This window comes from Nerophis ophidion, linkage group LG23 (genome assembly GCF_033978795.1).
Source record: "Nerophis ophidion isolate RoL-2023_Sa linkage group LG23, RoL_Noph_v1.0, whole genome shotgun sequence".
Classification (NCBI taxonomy): domain Eukaryota; kingdom Metazoa; phylum Chordata; class Actinopteri; order Syngnathiformes; family Syngnathidae; genus Nerophis; species Nerophis ophidion.
The window spans coordinates 4,271,997-4,286,169 of record NC_084633.1 but is presented as its reverse complement, the minus strand read 5'-3'; the positions used below and the strand labels follow the sequence as shown (position 1 = coordinate 4,286,169).

The window sequence follows — 14,173 nt, the reverse complement described above, 5'->3', positions numbered from 1 at the left end:
CATACTGTTATACTGCAAATAGAATTCACCATAAATAAATGGAAAAATTTGCAGTTAATACATGTGATCGGTATTTGTATAGGCCGATCTGACTCCTGGATGATCGTATTAGAATCGGCAGCAGAAAACCCTCATCTGAACATCTTATGTATTACACATGTATTTAGGCATGTGAAACTCTTTATTTTTTTCTTCATAAAAACTGTTTTGTGTTAATATTTTAAGCGTTTCTGGAATGGATTGATTGGATTTACGCATTTCTTGTTGGATAAATGTAGTCGGTTTTCCTGCGATTTGTTCTACATCGAGCCTTTCGGAAGGAAAATCATAGTACCACTATTCAAAGAAAAAGTATAATGTAATGTATTCACTTCCTGTGTGAATAAAGTAAAAACAAAGTAAGAGGAAGAGCTGTGAGGCACATGAGAAAACATTTAACCTACTTGATAAACTCCACAATAGCCACACGTACTAATCAATGGGATGTCACGCACGCAGGCAGTCAAATACAGAAAAATGTTTTGATTAGGTGCCAAATAAGCACAATCTGCTTGTCCTCTTTTAAACTACATGTGTGTGTTTGTGCACATGCTGCAGGCTCAGTCACGGCCATGAGAGGATTAGGGATGCTTATGTCGCCTGCGAAACGTTGTCTCCCCTTTCCTCGTTCTCTCAAGCTAATTAGAAAAATTACTACAAAATAATGTCGCTTTTGAGTACCATGCATGTTTTCATAATCTTTACTGCTCATCTCGACTTTTAAACTCTTGTCTCGTGAGCTTCCTGTGTCGCCAGCTGCCATGACACAGCCGGCGTGCTGGCCCATATAGCAAATCGGTGCTCAATCCAAATAGTTGGCATCAAAACCCGAGCAGCACGTGTGACCTGAGCATGCAAATCAACATTGGGCCAGCAATGTTTCGTGCGGTTAGCCTACAAACCTCATTCTTGCCTAGACAAAACAACCTTTTGTATTACCACTACTTAACTAAATTCATAAAAAAATCATAGGCAAAATAAATTAAGGTTCAGTTCCCATGGCACAAGCAATACAATAAAGTAGAGTAAATTGAAAACTGCAGAAAATATGCTGCAGAAAACCATTTTTTCAAGGATTAATCTCATGATAGACCCCACCAGTAGGTTTATCAATCTGATACTAAAATCTGAATTGTATTAGAAATATCACAACCCTACGAATATCATGTCAATTGTGTCAACTGGTTGTATTGACAAACTAGTTTACTAGCTAAAGGAGATGGTTATTAACAGCTTTGACGACACTTCAGTAAATGCATTACTCTTACTAGGATAACACTAAACCTTTCGTTTACTTGACTAACTGAACGGGTGGCTTGCCAGCTTCATCCGCTATCAACTCATTAATAAACACTAGCAAAAGTCAACTAATAATGGAGCAAATGGGATTCAATCAATTCCGCCTATAAAGCGCTATAAAAACAACAAAAAAACTCCATCAAAGTTTTTAATACATGATGTACAGTATTTCCCACAGGTCAGGCATCTATTTGTGGTGGTGTGGTCGGGCGTTGGGTTGGGGGGGGTTCTGCGGCGACGGCTGCGATGACCAAGAAGAACGCGGTGTTGGAATATAATTACAACACTTTATGTACATATTTATATACATATTTATAAAATATTTATATATTTATATAATATGTAACTACAAGCTCCATTCACAGTCAGAGTCCCATTGCTTTTATGAGCGGTCAAGCGAGTCAAAAGCCGAAGGGAAAAAAAAAAAAAAAAAAAGAGTTTAATTTTTTTTTTGTGGCGGCTGTAATTCTTTCGTGGCGGGCCGCAACAAATAAATGAATGTGTGGGAAACCCTGCTGTATGTATATTGTATATGTAACATAGTAACAGGCACAGTCATAATCACATGTAATATTTACGTATTTTGGTCATTATAAGCATATGGTGGTGCATGTAATTCACAGACAATGTTTGCTATTTCTTTGAAAAACAATAACTACTACTACTAACTTATTGAGGCTACTTTGGGACAAATATTGATGCTGAACCTGAGCTTGAATAAACGGACGATGAGCTATGAGTTTTAGACACTGATTGATAAGCAGATCCAGCAAGTAGCACTATTGCTAAGTGCTAAACAAGACATACAAACCACAAATACAATAAAACAATCACTTACTGGACAATGTCTGATCTCACTGGGATGCAGACTGATGGAATGTTAATATCTTCCAGTATAAATAAACAATTAATCATAATCCTTAGGCGGGTAAAAAAAAAAAAAAAGACAAAGAAAGGTGGGTTCAAACAAACGTTTTGTTTATGCCTTTCTTGCGATCTCCGAGGCGAAGTTGAATGTCAAAGGCCACAAACTTCTACTATACAGGTGAGAGGGATTATTTATAATTTAGCAGAAACTTTTACTACCGTTGAGACAATGCAGCAGCTCAGCAGCTAGGTACTGTATGTCAATAGCTGCATAAGCTAGCTCACTCTGTATGATCACGGCGCTGCTGAAAGTAGTTCCTCTGTGTTAGCGCTTATAATAACAATATCAATTTATGAATGTACAACTGTTTATTTATGTAAAATTGTTTTTTTATTTTGTTGACCACTGACTGAAGAAATAAATATTGATATTGATTGATATTGATATCGCTAATACTTGGTTCACATGCAGGTCACAACATATAAATGGGAGTGTTGTTGGCGGTTTTGGATGTTTTTAGAGAGTTTTATGGATGCAATGGACTCCAATTAGCTTCATAGTATTCCACCTTGTTCTTGCCGTACATTGCAAATTAGAATGCATAAAAAAGAAAGACATATGTGTTATTGTCTTACATAAGGTTTGTGAATGATAGGCAACATTTTAAAAAAATAGTTCCCTTTTAAATTCAAGCACACTGGCAATCTAATCCAAGGCTTCAGTCTTTTATAACAAACAACCTTTTAGGCAGCCATTGTCAAGTTTGTCAACCAAATGTGTCAAATCCACTGGGGAAAAAAACTTTGAAAACACGTTTCGGATTTTGAAAATGTGTTTCTATTTGGGATGTAACGACCGGGGAAAAAAAAGTTGAAAACACGTTTCGGATTTTTGAAATTTGTTTCTATTTGGGGTGTAACGATTACCTATATTTATGATAAACCGCAGTAAAACCCCCGACCATTAGTATTAATACTGTTTCAAATGAAAATTACCGTAAAAACGTAATAACCGCACTTTGATAAACTGATGGACAATTGGGTACTGGTTTGTTCCTGAAGAAGCACACTAGCGCCCTAATCGCTAGTTAGCCTAAATGCTAACATTAATACAAAACACATTAAAGTCGTTCCCCATTACAAACATCAATTTAACTTGTATGAACACATTACTATCGGAGCTATTAATAAATATTGCACAATGAACCTACAGGCTGCACTCCCTTAGTACAGAGAAGTGCAGAGAGAGGCGAAAATCCCTACATGGACCTCTCTACAACAGAAAGTGAACGCAAGGGATGTCACATATACCAGACCTGAAACGCTGTCTCAAACCTTCACAAACAAAAACAGAACAAGATAAACTTATTTCAACACTTTAAATAATAAAAATATGGCTCCTTATTCTCTGTTAACTATCTCATCCGGATGTTAAACCACCTTATATAGCCAAAAAAGTAGCTAATTAATAACCAGAAGAATATTTCCTGTATCTTCTGCCAAGGAAACTATTCTGTGTCTATTAATAAATAAAACTTGGCAATATATTTCTGTCTGTTTATAAGTACTTCTTGAGCACATTCAAAAATACAAATTGTGATTGATAACTAATAACTTTTGTCACAATAACCACAATATGAGAAATAATATCTCAAGTTTATATCTCGCTGCTTCCCTCCATTTTATCAGTGGAAAAGACCCAAGACTACTGTCTAAGCTCTCAGTAAGACTATTGTTACTGCAATACAGACCTTCTCAAATAGTGGGGCGGCCACCCCGTGGGAAGGGCCGCATGTGACCTCTGGGGACGGCGTATCAGAAAATAATTGAGAAGCACTGTGTAATACACTATGGTGGCCCCCTGTGTTGCGATACAGCAGGGGTGTCAAAACTGGGGCCGGGGGCCCATTTGGGGCTCGCAACTTATTTTCTAACGGCCATTCTAAAAATACTATTACTAAAAAAAAAACATGCCAACAAGGTGTAAAGTACCGACAAAATTTGAATTGTTGACACTAATACCACAAAGCTGACATGCAAGCGGTTTTGTCTTCTGAAAAAAATCTATATATTTTATTGGTTTTGAAAATGGAAAATATCAAAATAGCCGCCACATATTTTGATTTTTCAGAGTGGGGCTCAGTGCAAATGTTTACAAACCCCATGCAAAACAGGATTTGTTTGAATATTAAAAAAAGGAAAATGTATATTGTGATTTTAAGCTTTACCACCACACCCAAGCATCTGAGGGACTTTTTTAATCTTATAAGGAAGGCAAACTTGTCTGAACACTGAGGGGTTGCCTTTGAGAATTTACATTTCGACTTGTGCCTTGGAAATGATAAAAGCTGTTTTATAGTATTTCATGTCAAGAAACCACTGTTATTGATCAGCTTTAAGACTAGAAAAATGTATTTATCTTTACACAACAATCACAGTGTGTTGTATATGGACAATGAATGACGTGTCTGTGTCTAAACAATTGGATCAGCAAGTTTATTGGCTCCATATGATGAAGTTGATGAGTTCACCATTCTTTCATTCATTCATTCATAGCACGATAAATTATAATTTCTCAAAAGCTTGCAATGTCATACACTTTTGTATCAATATATTACATTTACATGAGCATTGTTTATAGTTTAACAGCCAATTTAACCATGCATAGGTATCCATCTCAAGGAACTAAAAATGGCTGGGAAAAGAGAAGTGTGGGTTTCTCTGCTTAGGCTACTTCCCCCGCGGATGTATGTGTTTCAAGAACAGTCCTGGCAATGATTGAAAATAAAAGTTCAAAATCCGGACTGCATGAAGTGCCTGGAACTTTAAAAATGCGGACCTAGTTTCCACCCGGCCGCTGCAATAGAGCGCACATGAAAGAGGTGGTGTGAGGGTTCATAGTTTTGATTTATGTTGAAGATGAATACAGTTACAATATGGTAGGGCCGGACGATTATGGAAAAATAACAATCACAATTATTTTAATTGATATTGTAATCACCATTAATTACTTATTTATTTATTCAATAGATAATTAAAAATAGATTGTATTTATTAGTTACTTTAAATAGTTTTTAAAAACCGGATATAAATTAGTAACGAATGAACTACAACAAGTAAAATAATCATTATAGCAATAACAAAAAATGTAATAGCAATATAAAAAACAAAATTCAGTTTTTCCATTTTAATTGCTTTTAATTCCAATTCTTACCATTTAAACTTATTTTACCACATAGAATGAGTGCTTTTTGTGTCAAATAAAATTTAATAAGCTGTTAATGTTAATTAAAAGCAGAAAAAACCTCACATGTATTGGTGCAATACATCTTTGGAAAATTTTGACCAATTATTTAGTTCAAAACATAAAAATTTAGTAAATGTATCAGTTAATGCTTAATTACCTTACGCTTATGTAAGGAACTTTTGTGAAACCTTTATTTTGTTAGCGCAGTCAGACCGAATGTGGCGCTAAGCGCTTTTATTGTGAAGGGGGAAAGTGTGCTATGCTGCTGTTCTCAGCTTGACTAGTACAGAGTAAACACCTCTCAAGTTGCAACCGCTGTCCTGTTTGTACATGGATGTTATATAAATGACACAACACAAGCAGATGACATGTGTTATGGGTGTATGAATTGTTCTTGCTAGCTTTGGCTTGGTAGTTTAGTCGCTGTTTCAAGTGACTGTCTCAACATTTAGCTTCGGATGGGGCAGTTGAGTGTTTCTGGGATGAATGAGCAGCTCTGGACACATTATTTTCCCAAACAAATGTTCCTTCTCCTCACAGTGAAAACATTCACTCACATATTCTGCTTTAACTGCAGATTCCAATTTATTGGCCAATTATGTGACTCTGTCCAAGGTTACGTGTTACTTTTTTTGTTGAGTTTAGAGATTATTGATTAGGCATACTATCGTTGTGACAAATAAAAAGTAACAACCATGGTGACGTCCTAAACTTCTAGTAAACATTACCTTTTTCTCACTTATTCGCTCCTCATTCGTTTCACCGTCACAAATTTCGGAATTTATAGTTTTTTCTGATTATTATATTAATTATATTTTAATAATAGTGAAAGCCATATTTGACATCAAAATCTGATTAATTGTCCAGCACTACAATATGGTACATCATCACCATGAATTGATTAACATGGACCCCGACTTAAACAACTTGAAAAACTCTTTTGGGTTTTACCATTTAGTGGTCAATTTTAAGGAATATGTGCTGTACTGTGAAATCTACTAATGAAAGTTTCAATCAATTCAATCAAATATTCAGAAAAAAAAAAAACAAGGCTTACATTCAAGCCACTTTCTGACCGTCTTGCTTACATGTCCTAATTCGCCTGCGTCTTCTCTCCGCCAGCCATGTTGTAGTTTTTAGCGCTTCCTTATAGAGTCTACTGACAGATACAAGTTAGACTATGCGCTTTTTATTAGAAATGGCAACATTGGAGGATGCATGGGCATGTTCGAGCCAGTCTGCAACTCATGTATAAATAGTTAAATAAGAGAATCTAGTAAGTGTCATTATAAATAGCAAATAAATAGGTTATGGGAGGCAGAAACATTTTGGTTAATTTCAACTATTTTCCCTAAAAAATGCATTGAGGCTATAAAGTGCATTTTATCTGATACTAATCAGTAGATTCCTCGATTGCTAAAATAATCAAAAGCTGCAGCCTTAGACAGCAGTGATATATATTTACATATTTTTGCATGCAACATGTCTATGACAAAATGTATTGATATTTTACGTGCTACATTTACTAAATCTCAACCATCAAAGGGCTTGTATTGCATTACAATATTTGTTTTTACATCTGCAGTCAGCCTGTACTAACAGGAATTGAACAGCTTTTGTAGATGAACGGATAATTTGAAGAGGCAGACCAGCCAATCAAAGTCACTTATCTCACTGCCATTAATTACACGTCCTGAAAAACACATTACAAAAACAGATAAGGCTTGGTATGTGCCAACGTGAGGACGGCCACAAGGACGACGACGCCATACAGTCAGCCCGAAACATGACATTAATGCCCTTTGAACATCAACTGGCTGAGGAGTAGGAATTATTAATGAACTGATAATGTCAACCCTGCAGTATGAGGGCACTCCTCCAACCTCCCTTGTTTAAGAAATAAATCCTGCTCTATTTCCACCCCTTCATTGCTTGACCACACTTTAGAAGGTATGTGGCATTGCTCTTTTATTAACTAACTGTAGCCACAAGACGAGAACCAACACTCTTCTACTTAAATATGTCCATTAGGCTGACCAGGTCTTTGTGTGGGTCTCTGCCACAAGCACATGAGCCTTGCTAATGTAGGCCAAACATCCCCTCTGCCTGACAGACTCAACAAAAACACATTGGCTGGCCAGACAGCATTATACTCCTATTGGCTCATCGACATTCCTCAACCAATTAGAATTCCTCTCATACCTGTAGGGGTGGAGCAAAGTCAGGGGCAATAACCTTTTGTTTGCGTTCAAACATAGCTAATGAATGGCTGGGTTTTACATGCACGCACGCACGCAAACACACACGCACACACACACACACACACGCACATAAACACACATGCTTTCTCTGTTTTCTATCATTAAGGCTCATTTGGCTGATCACAGTGCAAAATACCATTGCAAATTACATGCATCATTTAGCCAAATTGTTGTATTGAATTTAATGTAACCAGCAGAATCTGTGCATTTTCTCCTCAGTAGTCTTTCAGATAGAAATGACTGTCATTTTCTCCTCTTCATTACTGTTAAAACTCCTTAGTTCATTAAAATGTCATCAACCCAGATCCAATTTAGGGTTTGAAATGTTGTGTATTCAGATTTAATGGGGTTAGTAGATACTCCACCAATAATAACACACTATGGTAAAAAGTAACCCACAAGACTAAAAGGGGGGAAAAAACAGATTACGTGACTTTGCCAGACACATGATGCAATTGCTTGGATTGGACCGGAGTCTTCTGTAGATTCAAAACAAGCACTTCTCAAAAGGCAGGTGTTTACAAAGATAGTTTATGTTTTGAATACCATATTAAACAATATGTTTATTGTGGTTGTTGGTTTGCAGTGATGTGTAGCAATTAAGAAGTACAAGTTTAAAATAAACATGCAATACATCAGTTTTCTTTGCTGTTTTTCCTTTTATGGTCACAGGTAAGCTGGAGCCTATCCCAGCTGACAGAGTGAGAGGCGAGTGACACCCTGGACACAGAGGAACCTTTTTATTTTGGCTTTTCATCCACATGGCAACAGGGTTCTGGGTGACTTGCCATGATATCTATAGAGAAATGAGTTCCAGAGTGGGAAACTCTGACAACGCTACCTTGTCGTTGACAAACAAACCGCTACTTTTTTGGGAACGATGACGTCGCCGCACTGTCACGTGGCAAGAAGAACGCGAGAAAACCACACTTGCAACAACTGGAAACAAGAACAACAACAATTTTGAACAACAGAGTTTTGTTTCTTCTGCAGTTTGATGTGGAAATCTTTGGGCGCCCCACAATTCGATTACGATTCAAGGGCTACGATGCCATTATAAATCTATTGTTTATGCATCTTTAATATTGTATATCAATATTATCTCTTATAAATGTATATCAATGATGTCCATAAAAGGCTCCTCCTTTGGGTGCTACCATATACACAGTATTGCGTCATTCAAATACAACATTGTGAAGCTGAGCGTCACAGTCTTTTTCAATCAGTTTAATTGTTGCTCGTTATGGTTCTAATCACATCTACAGGTGTTTTCAACACCTGATTGAAAAGACCTTATTCAAATTCTGTTCTTAAGAGTTATGATCTTCAAGGGGTTGAATAATTTTGTCAATGACATATTAAGAAAAATGACACTGTTTGGTATGTTACAAAATATAATGTTGTAATTCAAGTTGCATTTGTCTATTTAATGCATCTTTATTTGATATGACTATAAACAAAATACGGAATAAATGTCCAACTTGCTAAAACACCAAAATTGTGTGGGGGTTGAATAATTTTGATCACAATTGTAATTGACAATCTTCACAGACTGCGTTCCATTCAAAGAAATGACAAAACATTATATCAAGTATTTGTGTTATTGGAACTCTGATACAATTAGCAGTTAAATAAAGTAACATAAAGTGAATATTCCAGTAAAAAAAACTAAAGATTAATCACCATGTTGTGGCAACGTTCCCGACACAACACTTGCTGCATGTTTCCTCACGTCTTTGACTCTCAGTCACAGCAGGACACTGTAAATAAAAGCAACATCTCCTCCACAGTATACTTTTACCGTGGAATAAATACGTCTGTCTTCAATATTGTCCACACCTGTAGTCATCTAATAGCAGCAGTGCGCTTTTGAACGCATGCCGAGACGCCACGGAAATTAAGCGATGGGAAAAGAAGTTATACGAAGCGCTCTGCTCCGTTTAGTCTGAGAGGAATTTTACAGAGCAAAGTCTGTAGTTGCTTTCTGCCATGTTTCAAGCCAAACAACTCGCGTGCGGATGCACTGGCGTAGCTGTGACAGTGTTTCCAGGAAGTAAGCGGTGTTGCCAAAAATACATTAATAAATTAAATTTTTTCTGCGATTAAAAATGTAAATGTTATTACTAACCGTCTGAAATTTTACCGCGGTTTATCATTATACTGTTTTTTATATGTATATATAGTCTGGTAACCGAGCAAAACAGGAAGTGATCACTGGGAGGGACACACAAAACAGCCAATCACGTAACAGTATTAACTATCAAGTTTGGATGTGCAATCTTGCTGTCTCGCTGTTGATTCTTTGCATGGAATGAGAAAATAAACTAAAAATGAGTGCTGCAGAGAGGGAATACATTTTCGATAAAACAGGGAAAGTCACCTCAACAGTATGGCTGGTTTTTCGATTTTTTTTAAATGGACCGTAGTAGGGCTGGGCGATATGGCCTTTTTTAATATCTCAGTATTTTTAGGCCATATCGCGATACACGATATATATCTCGATATTTTGCCTCAGCCTTGAATTAACACTTGATACGTATAATCACAGCAGTATGATGATTCTGTGTCTACATTAAAACTTTCTTGTTCATACTGCATTAATATATGCTCATTTTAAACCTCCATGCAGAGAGGGAAATCACAACTAAGTCAATTGACCAAAACTGTATTTATTAAACAGTTATCAAGCAGTGGCACAAACATTCATGTCATTTCAAGACAGAAAGTGCAAGATTGTCAGACAATTGAAAACAAGCTATTGGTGCACTTTTGTGCATGATGTCACTAAGATGACATATCAAAACAACACTATATTAAAGTGCACTTTTTGTACAGAACGCCACTACAATAGTGGCGTTCTGTACAAAAAGTGCACTTTTGTGCAGGATGTCACATGAGATATTTCAATAACTGTCAAATAAAAATGAGCTGCATAATAGGAAATCAAATCACTATGTGGGAGGTTACCGCAGACGTTATTATCTCCTTATGTTGTTGATTATTTTTTTCATACGGTGTTGATGTGGAAATGTTTGCCTTGGCATTTTGATGGTGTTGCACCGAACGGAGATGTTGACATGCGTAGTTTCAGGCACTCTTCATTCTCTGGAGGGTGACTTTTCAAATGATGCTACATATTAGCAGTAATGCTACTTTTTAAGCAATGCTTTTGCCCCACACTTAACATATTACAGTTGTCTGTTCAACATATTCCCACTTGAAGCCAAACCACCGCCAGACGATGGACCCCCTGCTGTTTTTCTTGGGAATTAATTCTTCCTTCATTTATTACCAGATTCGCACCTTCTTTCTCTCGTATTACCTCTAGCACACACAGCTAACATTTCCCATGCTGCTACCTCTCTGCTCCTCGAGGGCGTATACCTATCGATATATTGGATATATTGCGTGTTTGTCTCTGTGCGATATAGAAAATGACTATATCGTGATAATCGAGTATACGTTCTCACGCAGTTGCTTTTAGCTGCGGGCATTACACTACAGGCTCTCCTCGCTCTTTCTTGTCTCTCCTTCTCACAGACAGACAAGCGCACCTTCTTACATACGTCACATACTGTCACGTCATACGTATACGCCGTCGCGGAGCACAGAGGTAGCAGGATGGGCAACGTTAGCTGTGATGCCAGCGCAGCCGTGCGAGTGGTAATACGAGAGAAAGAAGGTGCGAATCTGGTAAAAATTGGAGGAAGAATTAATTCCCACAAAAACAGCAGGGGGTCCATCGTCTGGCGGTAGTTTAGCTTCAAGTGGGAATATGTCGAACAGACAACCGTAATTTGTCAAGTGTGGGACAAAAGCGTTGCTATAAAATGTAGCATTATTGCTAATATGTAGTATCATTTGAAAAGTCACCTGCTAGAGAATGAAGAGTGCATACTCCGCATTACAACATCACCATTCAGTGCAGCACGCGCACACTAACAAAATGCCGAGGCAAACATTTCCTGATCAACACCGTATGAAAAATTGTTAGATTTTTTTTGTTGTGATTTCCTTCTCTTCGTGAAAGTTTAAAATGAGCATATAATAATGCAGTATGAAGAAGAATGTTTTAATGTAGATACATAGAATCATCATACGGCTAAGGCAATATATCGAGATATATACCGTGTATCGCGACATGGCCTTAAAATATTGTGATATTTAAAAAAAGCCATATCGCCCAGCTCTAATTGAGTGTTTGTGATTTTAGAATTTAGCTTCTGTTGATATGAGGGTTTTCCAAGGTTGTGTTGACATTTTCTTTCCTTTCTGCCTTGATACCTGAGGGGTTTATAATCAGAGGAAGGTTACATTTGAAATAAAAATGTTAATATTTAATATTTTGTCTCCTGGTCCATATTTTCCATAGGTCATAAATATAACAACAACTATTTGACCAATATAAAAAACGTATATCATACAGTTTTCAGCCATATCGCCGAGCCTTAGCCACATTGACAACATGCATTATTATTTTTGCAAAGGCACTTTGACACAGCTGAAGTATTCGATCCTATGAGATTGCTATATATACCTAAAGGTTTTTTGATTTTTTTTTTAAATGGACCGTAGTCCTTTGGAACTCAAGTGCAGGACTGTATAGATAATATCTATCCATCCATTTCCTACCGCTTGTCCCGTTCCGGGGGGCGGGGGGTGCTGGAGCCCATCTCAGCTGCATTCGGGCGGGCAGTAGGTGGGGTACACCCTGATATAAACAACAAAATATAACAAACTTGCAACTTTAAAATAGTAATTTGGACCAATGATATTTCAATTAGGGCTGGGCGATATATCACGGGTTTCTCTCTGTGCGGTATAGAAAATGACTATATCGTGATATTCGAGTATACGTTCTCATGAAGTTGCTTTTAGCTTCGGGCATTACACTACAGGCTCTTCCCACTCCTTCTTGTGTTTCCTTCTCACAGACAGCAAGCGCCCAAACTTACACACATCACATACTGTCTCGTCATACGTCACATACGTATACGCCCTCGCGGAGCAGAGAGGTAGCAGACTGGGTAACATTAGCTGTGATGCTAGAGAAGCCGTGCGAGTGGTAATACGAGAGAAAAAAGGCGCGATTGAAGGAATAATTAATTCCCAAGAAAAACAGCAGGGGGTCCATGGTCTGGCGGTGGTTTGGCTTCAAGCAGGAAGATGTCGAATAGACAACTTTAATTTGTCAAGTGTGGGGCACAAGTGTTGCTACCAAAAGTAGCATGACTGCTAATATGTAGCATCATTTGAAAAGTCACCTGCTAATAACTGTTTAATAAATACAGTTTTGGTCAATTGACTTAGTTGTGGTTTTCTTCTTGCATGAACGTTTAAAATTAGCATATATTAATGCAGTATGAAGAAGAATGTTTTAATGTAGCCACATAGAATAATCATACTGCTGTGATAATATTTATCAAGTGTTAATTGAAGGCTAAAGCAGAATATCGAGATATATATATCGTGTATCGCGATATGGCCTAAAAAATATCGAGATATTAAAAAAAGGCCATATTGCCCAGCCCTAATTTCAATAAAAATGACTGAAAAGCATAATTGATTTCAATACTTAAACAAGAATAACAGACCAAATTAAATGACCACAGTAAACCTGACCTGGCAGTAAACATACAAAAGTTGTTCTTCTCGGGTTTCTCTATGTTTACATTTTTACACTTTCCACTATTTTGTTACGCTGTATAAAGCAATTTTTACATATTCCTTTTATATGTACCTTAAATAAATTAGGTTATTATTAAGTGTGTGCGATGAGGTGGCGACTTGTCCAGAGTGTACACCGCCTTCCGCCAGATTGTAGCTGATATAGGCACAATCGCCCCCCGCGACCCCGGATGAAATAAACCGAAGGAAATGGATGGATGGATGGATGGATGGATTATAAGGTGTTTGTGATTTTAGAATTTTGCTTTGGTTGATATTTTGAGGCTTTCCCATGGTTGTGTTGACATTTCCTTTCCTTTCTGCCTTGATAGCTGAGGGGATTATAAACAGAGGAAGGTTACATTTAAAAAAAAAATTATTAACAATTAATATTTTTATCCTTGTCCATATTATCCATAGTTCATAAAACATATCAGCAACTATTGATATAAACCAATATAAAAATGTATATCATACAGTTTTCAGCCTTAGCCACATTGACAAACTGCAATATTATTTTTGCAAAGACCCTTTGACACAGCAGAAGCATTTAATCCTATGAGATTGCTATATATACCTGAAAGTTTTTCAGTTTTTTTTTAAATGGACCGTAGTCCTTTGGAACTCAAGTGCAGGACTGTATAAATATCCATCCATGGAAAACACTCTAAATATCAACCGAAGCAAAATTCTAAAATCACAAACACTTAATAATCCATCCATCCATTTTTCACCGTGTGTCCCGTTCGGGGTGGCGGGGGGTGCTGGAGCCTATCTCAACTGCATTTGGGCG

At 37.1% G+C, this 14,173-nt stretch overlaps 1 protein-coding gene and 1 long non-coding RNA gene across 3 annotated transcripts in view; one reads left to right on the top strand and one right to left on the bottom strand.

Annotated features, from left to right (window-relative positions):
- LOC133541652 (uncharacterized) overlaps window positions 1–9,117 on the top strand; it is a 14,567-nt gene extending 5,450 nt beyond the window's left edge. The window contains exon 3 of the long non-coding RNA XR_009803941.1: window positions 8,386–9,117. This is a non-coding gene — a long non-coding RNA (uncharacterized LOC133541652). The remainder of the gene's footprint in view (window positions 1–8,385) is intronic.
- smurf1 (SMAD specific E3 ubiquitin protein ligase 1) overlaps window positions 1–14,173 on the bottom strand; it is a 54,584-nt gene that overhangs the window by 30,971 nt on the left and 9,440 nt on the right. The window lies entirely within an intron of this gene.